The sequence below is a fragment of the Stenella coeruleoalba genome (assembly GCF_951394435.1).
Source record: "Stenella coeruleoalba genome assembly, chromosome: 21".
In the NCBI taxonomy this organism is placed as follows: domain Eukaryota; kingdom Metazoa; phylum Chordata; class Mammalia; order Artiodactyla; family Delphinidae; genus Stenella; species Stenella coeruleoalba.
The window spans coordinates 1,816,714-1,832,220 of NC_137167.1; the positions used below are offsets into that span (position 1 = coordinate 1,816,714).

The 15,507-nt window shown below is 39.2% G+C and overlaps 1 protein-coding gene across 11 annotated transcripts in view; it reads right to left on the reverse strand.

The window, feature by feature from the left end:
* Positions 1-15,507, reverse strand: part of PSD3 (pleckstrin and Sec7 domain containing 3) — a 669,219-nt gene that overhangs the window by 300,837 nt on the left and 352,875 nt on the right. The window contains exon 1 of one of the 11 annotated variants that reach the window (XM_079909124.1): positions 13,816-13,907. The exons of the other annotated variants lie outside the window; for them this stretch is intronic. The gene's annotated coding sequence lies outside the window, so the exon portion shown is untranslated. Of the gene's footprint in view, positions 1-13,815; positions 13,908-15,507 lie in introns of those variants that run through there. 11 annotated transcript variants of the gene reach the window in all.

Below are 15,507 nucleotides of genomic sequence, written 5' to 3' on the forward strand. Positions count from 1 at the left end.
AAGGAGCTGCGAAGGAGGAAAAGTTTCCACACACTAGGGAGCCCTTTCACTGGTGGAAAAAGGGGGGTAGGCGGGGGGGGGAAGCTTCGGAGCCATGGAGGAGAACGCAGCAACAGGGATGCAGAGGGCAAAGCAGAGAGATTCCCACACAGAGGATCGGTGCCGACCAGGACTCCCCAGCCCGAGAGACTTGCCTGCTTACTCGCCAGGGCGGGAGGGGACTGGGAGCTGAGGCTCAGGCTTCGGAGGACAGATTGCAGGGAGAGGACTGGGGTTGGCTGCGTGAACACAGCCTGAAGGGGGCTAGTGCACCACAGCTAAATGGGAGGGAGTCCGGGAGAAAGTCTGGACCTGCATATGACGCAAGAGACCATTGTTTCTGGGAGCGGGAGGAGAGGGGACTCCTTCCCTGACTGCCCATAGAAGGGAAAGCACCAGCTTCAGAGATGGGCACAAGCTGTGGCTATCAGGTCGGACCCCAGAGACGGGCATGAACCGCTAACACTGCTGCTGCAGCCACCAAGAAGCCTGTGTGCAAGCACACGTCACTATCCATAACCACCCCAGAAGCCTGTACAGCCTGCCACCGCCAGGGCCCTGTGATCCAGGGACAACTTTCCCGGGAGAACGGCGTGCCTCAGGATGTTGCAACGTCACGCTGGCCACTGCCACTGCAGGCCTGCCCTGCATTCCAATTATAATTACCGTACCCCTCCCTCCCTCCCCCAGCATGAGTGAGCCAGAGCCCCCAATCAGCCGCTGCTTTAACCCCATCCTGTCTGGTTGGGAACAGAAACCTGAGGGCAGAGGTCAGGGCAAAACCAAAGCTGAACCCCAAGAGGCGTGCAAACAAAGAAGAGAAAGGGAAATTTCTCTGTGCAGACTCAGGAGCAGTGGATTAATTCCTCACAATCAACTTGATATACCCTGCAGCTGTGGAATTCCTGAATAGTAAAAGAATCATCACAAATTGAGGGGATGGACTTTGGGAGCAACCGTAGACTTGGGGTTTGCTGTCTGTGACTTAGTTATTTCTGATTTTTATATTTATCTTAGTATACTTTTTAGTGCTTGTTATCACTGGTGGATTTGTTTCTTGGTTTGGTTGCTCTCTTCCTTTTTCTTCTTTTATTACTTTTTAATTTTTTTATTTAAATAACTTTTTTTTTTTTGGTTTTTTTGCGGTACGCGGGCCTCTCACTGCTGCGGCCTCTCACACTGCAGAGCACAGGCTCCGGACGCGCGGGCTCAGCGGCCACGGCTCACGGGCCCAGCCACTCCGCGGCATGCGGGATCCCCCCGGACTGGGGCACAAACCCGCGTCCCCCGCATCGGCAGGCAGACTCTCAACCACTGAGCCACCAGGGAAGCCCTATTTAAATAACTTTTTAAATTTTTTTATTTTAATTATTTTATTTTATTTCATTTTTTAATTGTTTTTTCTTTCTTTTTTTCTCCCTTTTCTTCTGAGCCGTGGGGCTGACAGGCTCTGGGTGCTCCGGCCTTATGTCAGGTCTGAGCCTCTAAGGTGGGAGAGCCGAGTTCAGAACACTGGACCACCAGAGACCCCCCGGCCCCACGTAATATCAATCGGCAAGAGCTCACCCAGAGATCTCCATCTCAACACTAAGAACGAACTCCACCCAATGGTCAGAAAGTTCCAGTGCTGGATGTCCCATGCCAAAAAACTAGCTAGACAGGAACACAACCCCATCCATTAGCAGAAAGGCTGCTTAAAATCATACTAAGTTCACAGACACTCCAAAACACACCACCACATGCAGCCCTGCCAACCAGAAAGACAAGATCCAGCCCCACCCACCAGAACACAGGCACCAGTCCCCTCCACCAGGAAGCTTACACAGCCCACTGAACCAACCTTACCCACTGAGGGGAGACACCAAAAAAAAAAAAAAAAAAAAAAAGAAACGAGAACTACAAACCTGCAGCCTTCAAAATGGAGACTCCAAACACAGTAAGTTAAGCAAAATGAGAAGACAAAGGAATATGCAGCAGATGAAGAAGCAAGGTTAAAACACACCAGACCAAACAAATGAAGAGGAAATCGGCATTCTACCTGAAAAAGAATTCAGAGTAATGATAATAAAGATGATCCAAAATCTTGGAAACAGAATGGAGAAAATACAACACACGTTTAACAAGGACCTAGAAAAACTAAAGAGCAAACAAACAATGATGAACAACACAATAAAGGAAATTAAAAATTCTCTAGAAGGAATCAATAGCAGAATAACTGAGGCAGTAGAATAGATAAGTGGCCTGGAAGATAAAACAGTGTAAATAATTACCACAGAGCATAATAAAAAAAAAAAGAATGAAAAGAATTGAAGACAGTCTCAGAGACCTCTGGGACAACATTAAACATGCCAACAATTGAATTATAGGGGTCCCAGAAGAAGAAGAGAAGAAGAAAGGGACTGAAAAAATATTTGAAGAGATTATAGTTGCAAACTTCCCTAACATGGGAAAGGAACTAGTCACTCAAGTCCAGGAAGCACAGAGAGTCCTATACAGGACAAATCCAAGAAGAAACACACTGAGACACATAGTAATCAAACTGACAAAAATTAAATACAAAGAAAAAGTATTAAAAGCAGCAAGGGAAAAGCAACAAACAACATACAAGGGAATACCCATAAGGTTAACAGCTGATCTTTCAGCAGAAACTCTGCAAGCCAGAAGGCAGTGACAGGACATATTTAAAGTGATGAAAGGGAAAAACCTGCAACCAAGATTACTCTACCCAGCAAAGATCTCATTCAGATTCAACAGAGAAATTAAAACCTTTACAGACAAGCAAAAGCTAAGAGAATTCAGCACCACCAAACCAGCTTTACAATAAATGCTAAAGGAACTTCTCTAGGCAGGAATCACAAGAGAAGGAAAAGATCTACAATAACAAACCCAAAACAATTAAGAAAATGGTAATAGAAACATACATATTGATAATTACCTTAAATGTAAATGGATTAAATGCTCCCACCAAAAGAAATAGACTGGCTGAATAGATACAAAAACAAGACCTCCCATATATATTCTGTCTACAAGAGACCCACTTAAGACCTAGGGACACATACAGACTGAAAGTGAGGGGATGGAAAAAGATATTCCATGCCAATGGAAATCAAAAGAAAGCTGGAGTAGCAATTCTCATATCAGACAAAATAGACTTTAAAATAAAGACTATTAGAAGAGACAAAGAAGGACACTACATAGTGATCAAGGGATCAATCCAAGAAGAAGATATAACAATTGTAAATATTTATGCACCCAACATAGGAGCACCTCCATATACGCAGGCAAATGCTAACAGCCATAAAAGGGGAAATCGACAGTAACACAGCAATAGTAGGGGACTTTAACACTCCACTTTCACCAATGGACAGATCATCCAAAATGAAAATAAATAAGGAGACACAAGCTTTAAATGACACATTAAACAAGATGGACTTAACTGATATTTATAGGACATTCCATCCAAAAACAACAGAATATACTTTCTTCTCAACTGCTCATGGAACATTCTCCAGGATAGATTATATCCTGTGTCACAAATCAAGCCTTGGTAAGTTAGAGAAAACTGAAATCATATCAAGTATCTTTTCCGACCACAATGCTATGAGACTAGATATGAGTCACAGGAAAAAATCTGGAAAAAATACAAACACATGGAAGCTAAACAATACACTACTAAATAACCAAGAGATCACTGAAGAAATCAAAGAGGAAATCAACAAATACCTAGACACAAATGACAATGAAAACATGACGACCCAAAACCTATGAGATGCAGCAAAAGAAGTTCTAAGAGGGAAGTTTACAGCAATAAAATCCTACCTCAAGAAATAAGAAAAATCTCAGATAAACAACCTAACCTTATACCTAAAGCAATTAGAGAAAAAAGAGCAAAAAACCCCCAAAGTTAGCAGAAGGAAAGAAGTCATAAAGATCAGATCAGAAATAAATGAAAAAGAAATGAAAGAAACAATAGGAAAGATCAATAAAACTAAAAGCTGGTTCTTTGAGAAGATAAATAAAATTAATAAACCACTAGCTAGACACATCAAGAAAGAAAGGGAGAAGACTCAAATCAACAGAAGTAGAAATTAACAAGGAGAAGTAACAACTGACACTGTAGAAATACAAAGAATCATGAGAGATTACTATGAGCAACTCTGTGCCAATAAAATGGACAACCTGGAAGAAATGGACAAATTCTTAGAAAAGTACAACCTTCTGAGATTGAACCAGGAAGAAATAGAAAATATGAACAGACCAATCACAAGCACTGAAATTGAGACTGTGATTAAAAATCTTCCAACAAACAAAAGCCCAGGAGCAGATGGCTTCACAGGCGAATTCTATCAAACATTGAGAAGAGCTAACACCTATCCTTCTCAAACTCTTCCGAAATATAGCAGAGGGAGGAACACCCCCAAACTCATTCTACGAGGCCACCATCACCCTGATACCAAAACCAGGCAAAGATATCACAACGAGAGAAAACTACAGGCCAATATCACGGATGAACACAGATGTAAAAATCCTCAACAAAATACTAGCAAACAGAACCCAAAAGCCCATTAAAAGGATCATACACCATGATCAAGTGGGGTTTATCCCAGGAATGCAAGGATTCTTCAACAGACGCAAATCAATCAATGTCATACACCATATTAACAAACTGAAGGAGAAAAACCATATGATCAACTCAATAGATGCAGAAAAAGCTTTCAACAAAATTCAACACTAATTTATGATAAAAACTCTCCAGAAAGCAGGTATAAGAGGGAACTTACCTCAACATAATAAAGGCCATATATGACAAACCCACAGCCAACATCGTTCTCAATGGTAGAAAACTGAAACCATTTCCTCTAAAATCAGGAACAAGATAAGGATGCCCACTCTAGTTTTGGAAGTTTTAGCCACAGCACTCAGAAAAGAAAAAGAAATAAAAGGAATCCAAATCGGAAAAGAAGTAAAGCTGTCACTGTTTGCAGATGGCATGATACTATACATAGAGAATCTGAAAGATGCTACCAGAAAACTACTAGAGCTGATCAATGAATTTGGTAAAGTAGCAGGATACAAAATTAATGCACAAAAATCTCTTGCACTCCTATAAACTAATGGTGAAAAATCTGAAAGAGAAATTAAGGAAATGCTCCCATTTACCATTGCAACAAAAAGAAAAAAATACCTAGGAATAAACCTACCTAAGGAGACAAAAGACCTGTATGCAGAAAACTATGAGAGACTGATGAAAGAATTTAAAGATGATACCAACAGATGGAAAGACATACCATGTTCTTGGAATGGAAGAATAACCATTGTGTAAATGACTATACTACCCAAAGCAATCTACAGTTTACATGCAATCCTTATCAAACTACCAATGGCATTCTTCACAGAACTAGAGCAAAAACTTTCACAGTTTGTATGGAAACGCAAAAGACCCCGAATAGCCAGTGCAATTTTGAGAAAGAAAAACAGAACTGGAGGAAGCAGGCTCCCTGACTTCAGACTATACTCCAAAGCTATAGTAATCAAGACAGTATGGTACTGGCACAAAACCAGAAATACAGATCTATGGAACAGGATAGAAAGCCCAGAGATAAACCCATGCACATATGGTCACCTTATCTTTGATAAAGGAGGCAAGAATATACAATGGAGAAAAGACAGCCTCTTCAATAAGTGGTGCTGGGCAAAATGGACAGCTACATGTAAAGGAATGAAATTAGAACTCTTCCTAAACTCCAAATGGATTAAAGACCTAAATGTAAGGCCAGACACTATAAAACTCTTAGAGGAAAACATAGGAAGAACACTCTGACATAAATCACAGCAAGATCTTTTTGATCCACCTCCTAGAGTAATGGAAACAAAAACAAAAAGAAACAAATGGGACCTAATGAAACTTAAAAGCTTTTGCACAGCGAAGGAAAACATAAACAAGACGAAGAGACAACCCTCAGAATGGGAGAAAATATTTGCAAATGAAGCAACTGACAAAGGATTAATCTCCAAAATATACAAGCAGCTCATGAAGCTCAATATCAAAAAAACAAACAACCCAATCCAAAAATGGTCTGAAGACCTAAATAGACATTTCTCCAAAGAAGATATACAGATTGCCAACAAACACATGAAAGGATGCTCAACATCACTAATCATTAGAGAAATGCAAATCAAAACTATGATGAGGTATCACCTCACACCAGTCAGAATGGCCATCATCAAAAAGAGAGGGTATGGAGAAAAGGGAACCCCTTCTGGAGAGGGTGTGGAGATAAGGGAACCCTCTTGCACTGTTGGTGGGAATGTAAACTGATACAGCCACTGTGGAGAACAGTATAGAGGTTCCTTAAAAAACTAAAAATAGAACCACCATACGACCCAGCAATCCCACTACTGGGCATATACCCTGAGAAAACCATAATTCAAAAAGAGTCACATACCACAATATTCATTGTAGCACTATTTACCATAGTCAGGACATGGAAGCAACCTAAGTGCCCATTGACAGATGAAAGGATAAAGAAGATGTGGCACATATATACAGTGGAATATTACTCAGCCATAAAGAGAAACGAAATTGAGTTATTTTTAGTGAGGTGGATGGACTTAGAGTCTGTCATACAGAGTCAAGTAAGTCAGAAAGAGAAAAACAAATACCGTATGCGAACACATATATATGGAACCTAAAAAAAAAAAAAGTTTCTGATGAACCTAGGGGCAGGACAGGAATAAAGACATAGAGAATGCACTTGAGGACACAGGGAGGGGGAAGGGTAAGCTGGGATGAAGTGAGAGAGTGGCATGGACTTATATACACTACCAAATGTAAAACAGATAGCTAGTGGGAAGCAGCCACATAGCACAGGGATATCAGCTTGGTGCTTTGTGACCACCTAGAGGAGTGGGATAGGGAGGGTGGGAGGGAGATGCAGGAGGGAGGGGATATGGGGATATACGTATACATATAGCTGATTCACTTTGTTATACAGCAGAAACTAACAGAACATTGGAAAGTAATCATACTCCAATAAAGACGTTAAAAGAATAAAAAATGAAAAACAAAAAACAAATAACAGTGCAGCAACTCTCCGTGTTTCCCTTTGGAAACAGATTTCTTAATTTAAGCACTTAATTAGATATAATATAAAAGGTACCTACAATCCATGAATTCATTATAGGCTGTTAGAAGTATGAATATTTTATAGATTCCCATGGATGAGTCATCAAAAGAGTATATATTTATATTAATAATAGGGAACATGATGTAGTTTCTAGAGCATGGTTGTTTTCTTTTAGATCAAGCTCTTAAAGATATAAAACACCTCTAAACAGTATGAACATTGCTTAAAGGCTGTATGCCACACTTATCACCTTAAACCTTTCTGCTACACTTGTGGAAATCAGCAGTTTGCTTTGGAAGCTAACCATCAGCATGGGCACAGCTTGGTCATTTAGCCTTCCCCCTGCAGGCCTGAAAGACAGGATGACAGCTTCTAGGTCTGTAGTTATATCAATAGACGTGGTCACCTGTTATAAATTATCTGAACTCTGGAGCATAAGGACTTAAAGAAACTTCACTGTATAAAAAAGAATGTTTTTTTTTTTTAATTGGGGTGTAGTTGCTTCACAATGTTGTGTTAGTTTCTGCTGTAGAGAAAAGCGAATGAGCTATATGTATACATATATCCAAGGCTCATTTCCCCATCAAAAAAAACCCCAAAACAGACTAGATACATAATACAATGCAGAAAAGGCAGTTTCATTTTTATTTAAGAGGAAAAAAAGGCCAAAAAGTTAAATAATTTTCCCGAGACACCAAAACAAGGGCATAAACAGCTTGCCTTTCTTGTCTTTTCTGTCTTTCCCTCTGCCTATGTCTGAGGAAACAGTAGAACAGAACTCAGAACACCTGAGTGATGCTGCAACAATGCCACCATCCTGCTGCACAACCTTGCAGGCCCCTTCACGTCCCCAGGCCTCAGTCTGTTCACCTGTACAGAAGTAGGAGCTCTAAGGTCCTTGCAGGTTTCAAGTTCTACAGTTGCATAAAATTACATTTTATCTTAAATACTGTAACTAAGATTTTTTGGTCACAGGAAATTATACATACCTTGAGTTGGCATAAGTAATTTCAATAACAAAGCAAGGTTCATTCAGCTTGCTATAAATTTTAAACCCATATACAGTAACCTATTTTAACAAGCCCCTATGTGAAGACTGTAACTTAAAACCTAGCATATAGCAAGGAACCTCCTACACAGGACAAAACAGAATCATAATGATTACCAGTAGAGTACAGTTGATCATTTATATTATAGTCCAGTTAAACCAAATATATATGTGCTAATGTCATCACCATGTGAGTTAAGTCCTTTACTGTAGAAAGACCAAAAAAGTGGCTTCCAAATAGAGCACAACAAATCAATTCCAAGATGTTTAAAAGGATATACACATCTATCTGTCAAGGTGAATTTTCTTCAAATGCACTGGGTTTATTTGGCAATGTTTAGTGTTTGTCTTTAAGTGGATATTTACTTAGAGTGGAATTATTCACCAATTGCAAGACCTTTTACAATAGCATAGCCAACAGCTTTCCCAAGGGTGTAAACATCTTCTTACGAAGTAGAAACTTATAAACAACATTTCATCTCAATCTTTTTCCATCTAACCAAAAAACAATCACGAACGTGTCTTGAATGTGAAACACTATGTTCACAGGACCATTTATGGAACGTAGGACTTTTTGCCTACAAATTATATGAAAATTATGTGAAAGAACTGAAAATAAAAGCAAAAACAAACTCTTTCAGATCCATTCATTTTAACATTTTATTTCCCGAGGCAGAATATTTCCCAGGAATCCTGAGGTTGATTTCCAGTACTTGGAGTGGCACATACCACTGCCAGGCATTGTGCTGCCTATCACTCATCCATCTGCAGAGGAAGCTGAGACAACCTACTTGTAACTAACAGTTCTTTCCACTGTTTAAGATCATCTGGAAAAAGATGCAACTACTTGTAAGTCTCTTTCTCTGATCCATATTCTCCCCAGTAACTTCAAAACATGACCTGGAGAGTTCAGTAAACTATCCTGAGCCCATAGAAACGGCAGTGATGAAAGATGGAGGCGGAACTGTCTGGGGAACCTCTGGCTACTTATGCTCTCTAAGTTTCAGTTTTCAATTCCGTAAAATAGACACATTTTATGTGCCCGTGTATGTATATGTAAGTAAACTACTTACAGGTTCTTCTCAGAGTTACAAGATGGAAATCACTTAAAATGTTAAGGTATATACTCCTATACCTTAAGTGATACTCTTTACAAGAGGCACTCTATTGTTTCATGCACTGCTTGCCAGGGCAATTTTCATGTTCTCCTAAAATGTCTTTCTCTCTTTTCTGAGACTATCTTGATTTTCGTGCTTTTCTGAGGACAAGAACTGTGAGAAATCCTAGCTGGAAAACTCTTTTATTTGCCAGTGGTCAATAGCTGGGTGAAATGTCCTTTAATTCTCTCCTGCTAGCACTGCACCAATCAGAAGGCAATACTACCATAGGGCCTGAGCTCCCTCACTGTTCCTCTGGCTACAGGGTCTTTTCCCCTTGAAGAACGGACCAAGGCAGAGATTTTTCTGGTGCGCATTCTGTGGCTTGTAAGACAGAATGCAGCTCACTGACCAACACGTGAATGACTCTGCAGCTACACAGACCCATCCACTCAGGAAGGGCTTACCTAGAATTAGACTGTATTACTGTCCCCTCCAAGGCACCTGAAGATGCTCAATCAGATTTTCAAGAGGTTGAAATCAAAATTGCTTTCCTTCAATTCTTCATTATCACTAGAATGTTTGAAATCTGAGGGGATCAAATATTTACATTTCAAGGAAAAGTTTGAAACAAACTTCTAATAATACAAACAATTAATGTGTCTTTTTTGTTGGTGTAAATAATCACCCACAGAAGATAGACTCCCACATAGAGAATTCCCTTGGAAGTGGAATTCCTGGTTAAAACAAACAACATGAAAGGACTGCCACAGAAGAACAGGTGATTATAGTACAATGGATGCTATTTCTAAAAGGCCAGTTGCTAATCTTCCGTTTTTTTTCTTTTTTACAAAAAGTAAAAAAAACATGAGAGTGTTTCTATTAAGAATATATAACACTAAGCCTAAAAATTAGTAAGTAAACCTTGCATTTGAAAACTACATGAATAGAAATGAATGCAACTGAATCTCAAAGCAATCATTTTCACATTTTGGCCTGAAGTATACTGACAATGAATTTCACATTAATCAAAGTGCTTTTAACCCTGAAAATACTGCAATATCACTAGCCTGTTCTTAAAATTGTGGTGATGATTTCAAAAAGCAGCTGATTCATTAAAAAGGAACTTCCTGGCAGATAAGATCTAAAACCAAAGATGCCAAAAAGATGAAAAAGCAAAAAGCAAAGCATAATGTAGCAAAATGTTGCTTCCCAATTGAAAACAAATACATTTATGTCTTCTCTTCAAACACTGACTTTGCTGCCACTGAAATAAAGATCATTTGCTTTATTCCAAACATTTTTTTCTCTTACTAGACTATAAACGGAGAATTTCCCTTTAGAGGGCTGGTTCTGGGAAGATGAACTTCAACAGTGGGAAACCTTAAATACTAAGTGTAAAGGAAAATAAGTGTATCTCAATGCTTCCTGCGCTTTTTGCATTTCCATTTCAGTCCTGCCCTCTTACTGAGAGGCCTCCTACACAGTCCTACTGCTTCCATTACCTCTATTCTACCCCATTTTGCTTTTGTACAATATACCATCCATAGTATCTCTGTCCTGCTTAATATTTAAAAGCTGAAATTTTAAAAAATAACACACATAAAGTTAGAAGGAAAGCTAGAAAAAATATAAGCAGCATATATGACAGACAAGGGTAAAAAAAAAATCCTTAAAATACAAATTTTCAGACATCAATTAGAAAAAAGATAAAAATCCCAACTTATAAGTTAAATAACTTATAGCATATATAATGAAGTACAGTGCAAGCATTAACATTCTATTGAAATATATATTGACATGTGAAGATTTACCATATGACCCAGCAATCCAACTGCTGGGCATATACCTGGAGAAAGCCATAATTCAAAAAGACACATGCACCCCAGTGTTCACTGCAGCACATGGAAGCAACCTAAATGTCCATCAACAGAGGAATGGATAAAGAAGGTGTGGTACACATATACAATGGAATATTACTCAGCCATAAAAATGAATGAAATTGTGCCATTTGCAGAGACACGATGGACTTAGAGGCTGTCATACAGAGTGAAATAAGTTAGAAAGAGAAAAACAAATATTGTATAATATCGCTTATATGTGGAATCTAGGAAAATGGTACAGATGAACTTATTTGCAAAGCAGAAACAGAGACACAGATGTAGAGAACAAACGTATGGATACCAAGGGGGAAGGGGTGGGTGAGATGAATTGGGAGATTGGGATTGACATATATAAACTATTGATACCATGTATAAAATAGATTACTAATGAGAACCTGCTGTATACCACAGGGAACTCTACTTGGTGCTCTGTGGTGACCTAAATGGGAAGGAAGTCCAAAAAAGAAGGGATATATGTATATGTATAGCTGATTCACTTTTCTGTACAGCAGAAACTAACACAACGTTGCAAAGCAACTATACTCCAATAAAAATTAATGAAACACACACACACACACACACACACACACACACACACACACACACACGAAAGGGAAAAGCAGACCACAACCACTGTATCCAGGTTCATTACAGCTGTTGTAAAGCCCTAAAGAAGGCGGCATGTACTGTATCTCTCTGGGGCGGGGTGAGTGCACCCTGCCTGTAGGAGGAGGGAAGTCCTCAGGAACAGGAAAGAGAAGAATGGTTGCTGTAGTACAGCACACGAGTATTTTGTGTGGAGAAATGGAGTATCTGTGACCAAAACTATCACACACTGTATTAGTTTTCACAAAATGCCTACCATGCAACCTACTCCCAAGGTTTCTGAGGAAACCTTCCTACCCCTCCACGGATGTGGCCGTAGCTGTGTAACTTGCGCTGGCGAGCAGAATAAGAGTAGATATGCACATTGCACGGGGAGCGTTCAGTGCATTGTGTGTTTGGCTCAGCCTCTCCTCTTCTTTCTAACACAGGAATGGGCTTGTCTGCAGAGGGACAGCTCCTCCAGGCTGGGCCTCCGAAGAGACAACACTGGAACACTCAGCCATATCCATCCCAAAGGGACACGAATACCTAGTTTAAGTCACTGAGATTCTGGGGGTGTTTGTTACATAGCAAAGCTATATAAGGAACACAATATATAATATTATAGTATAATATCATAATGTTTTACATAATAATGTATAATTACATAATATAATGGGATAATATTATATCCCAATATTATATTATACACTCCATAATATATAATAATATAAATACATGATGCAATGCTATTCCATAAAATGTTATTATGGGAGAATATTTTTCTCTTATTTTGCTTGTCATTTCCTAATTTTTCTATCATAACTATGTATAACTTAATCACATGGTAGTTCAAAAAAAGAAACAGTATAGCTCAACAAGCTAGAAGGATTCACTTTAACTTGACTGAATATGTTACAATAGCTAAAGAAATACTCATTGTCAGCTATTTGTCAGCCAAGGACAAAGAGCAAAAAAGCCACATGCAGGAGCATTGGCAGTGCCCATACAAACACACAGTCCAGGCGGGGAGAAGCCTTAGCTAATGGGCTTGGATATATTTTGGCCCAGCTGGCAATCTCCTGGCAGCTCAGGAACTCTGAGGGTGGTGGTCCATTGGCAAACTCATCTCCATGGGAAATGGCTACACTGAGCTGCCTTAGATCAATGACATGAAACACTCATCTAAATAACTCCCTTTGTCCTGATGCCACCCCAGCTAAATAATGTTCTGAGTACTATATGGTTTCTTCGTAGTTTCACCGAGTGGGAAAGAATGTGCTGATAAAATAGGCTCAGATAAGAAGTACCTTGAGTTAATAAATTGGCATAGATTTCTTTTTTAGTAAAGAGCGACGAGAGATCATTCAAAAAAAATTCCTCATACTCCTTGTCCTCTCTTTCCCAGGAAACCTACTCTCCTTCCTAACCCACAGCAGCACCACTGGGCACACTGCTCTGCTCATGGGTCAAGTTTAAGACTTCCCCACACAGAGGTACAGAAGCTCCCGGAAACCTTCTCCTGGATTCCCCACAGCAACAAGTGAGTAGCAGATCCTCAAAAAACAGCTGTGCAAGTGACTGCTGACCACAGTAATTTGGCAGCTTCAGGCCAGGGAGGTTTAGGGTTTTTAGGCAGCAGCCCTGCAGCAAACACATTTACTACTATTGCCAGGCAGAGTTATGAGCACTGTTTCATGAATGACCTCATTAAGACAAAATGTACAAGACTGTGAGATAGATAATGATCATCACTCCATAGTTCCAGATGAGACAGAAAGGTTCAGACGACTGCAACATTCCCAAGGTCAGAAGTGGCACAGCTGGAATTCAGAGCCCACAGGTTTATTGGTCTTATGTGTATTGCCTTCTGCTAATTCTAGATCATTATAATAATGTAAGACTCACTAGAAATGTCATAAGATAGAGAAGAATTATTACACACCTCCCCAAAAGAATACAGTGTGAGACTGGAAAATTTGGAACAGGATGTAAGAGCCCCAAAGAGGCATACTTGAATAAACAAAGTCAGTTACCTGCGATGGCCTACAGAGGGCAGGGACTGTGGTTTTTGTCTGGTCGAGCACAACAGGAAAGTTTTGGGCTAGAGCTTAATTTCTAAGGACAGACAGGGCTTTGCCACCAACATCCTCTTCCTCTGCTCCTGGCCCAGGTAACAAACAACCTTGCTGCTGTAATGACAATTATTTAAAAAATATTTATTTACAATCTTGGCAAAGGTGCCCAGCCTCACCCTGGAGGTAGGGGAAGTGGGAAAGAGACCGAGGAATCACGTCTAATTCACAGTTTAATGGGCTCACTTCAATCCTCAGACTTACTCTCTTCCTCCTTTACACTTAAGGCAATGAGAAAATAATTATAATAGCAATTCCTCAAAGTTGCAGTGAAAGGCCTGAAGAAAAGAGTGAGAAAATCTCCAGCGAAACTCAGTATAGGCCTGAGTGTACTCATCGGTATAGAAGTAGGAGCTCTAAGGTCCTTGCAGGTTTCAAGTTCTACAATTTCATAAAATTACATTTTATCTTAAATACTGTAACTATAAAGATATTTTGGTCAGAGGACATGACATATATCTTGAGTTGGCATAAATAATTTCAGTGACAAAACAAGGTTCATTCAGCTTGCTATAAATTTTAAACCCATATACAGTAACCTATTTTAACAAGCCCCTCTGTGAAGACCGTAATTTAAAACCTAGCATTCCTAGCAAGGAACCTCCTACACAGGACAAAACAGAATCATAACGATTATCAGTAGAGTATAGCTGATCATTTATATTACAGTCCAGTTAAACCAAATACATGTATGCTAATGTCATCACCATGTGAGTTAAGTCCTTTACTGTAGGAAGACACAAACAAAGCAGCTTCCAAATAGAGCACAACAAATAAATTCCAAGATGTTTAAAAGGATATACACATCAATCTGTCAAGGTGAATTTTCTCCAAATGCACTAGGTTTATTTGGCAATGTCTAGTGTTTGTCTTTAAGTGGATATTTACTCTTAAAGTGGATTACAGGGGGGCCTACTGCTCTCTCCTCACTTGCCACTGTGCAAGCACTGACCATGGCTTCACGTGTTGGCTCCAGGCCCAGGGTTTTAAAAAACAGTAAGTTAGGTCTCTCCGTAGATAAACTTCTAACTTTCAACCTTAGCAGCACTTCTGGGTAGAGCCATCATTAATGAGTTGTAGATAATCCAGTTGTGTCTCTATGTTTTTCAAGTTTTTACTCCAATCTTCAGTAAGAAATTACATTTTCATCATGACCTGGTATATGTAAGATACACATATGTATCTGAAACAAAAGTTTCAGGAAGTAATACTTACCTGTCCTAAGTGGACTACATTTTTTTTCTATTCCACTTTAATGAAAGAAATGCTAGCCACAAAACACTAGATTAACTTAATGGATCATTAATAATGGATATTAACCTGCCATTTGAAAAGCACTGGTCTAGATTAATCAGATCTAAAAAATGCAATTTTAGGGCATTTATTTTATTAATGTATTCATGTATGTGTTTGTTTATTGTCCACCTACAAATTCGAACACTTTAAGGAAAGACAATAATCTGTTATTCTTTGAATCATCTGAATTCAGATTGTTCAAGAAAGGTAAGCGCTCTACAAATTCTAAATTGCCTAGCTTGTAAACTGACAATAATTTTAAAATGATATGCTAAATATAACAGAATTTTTTTAAAA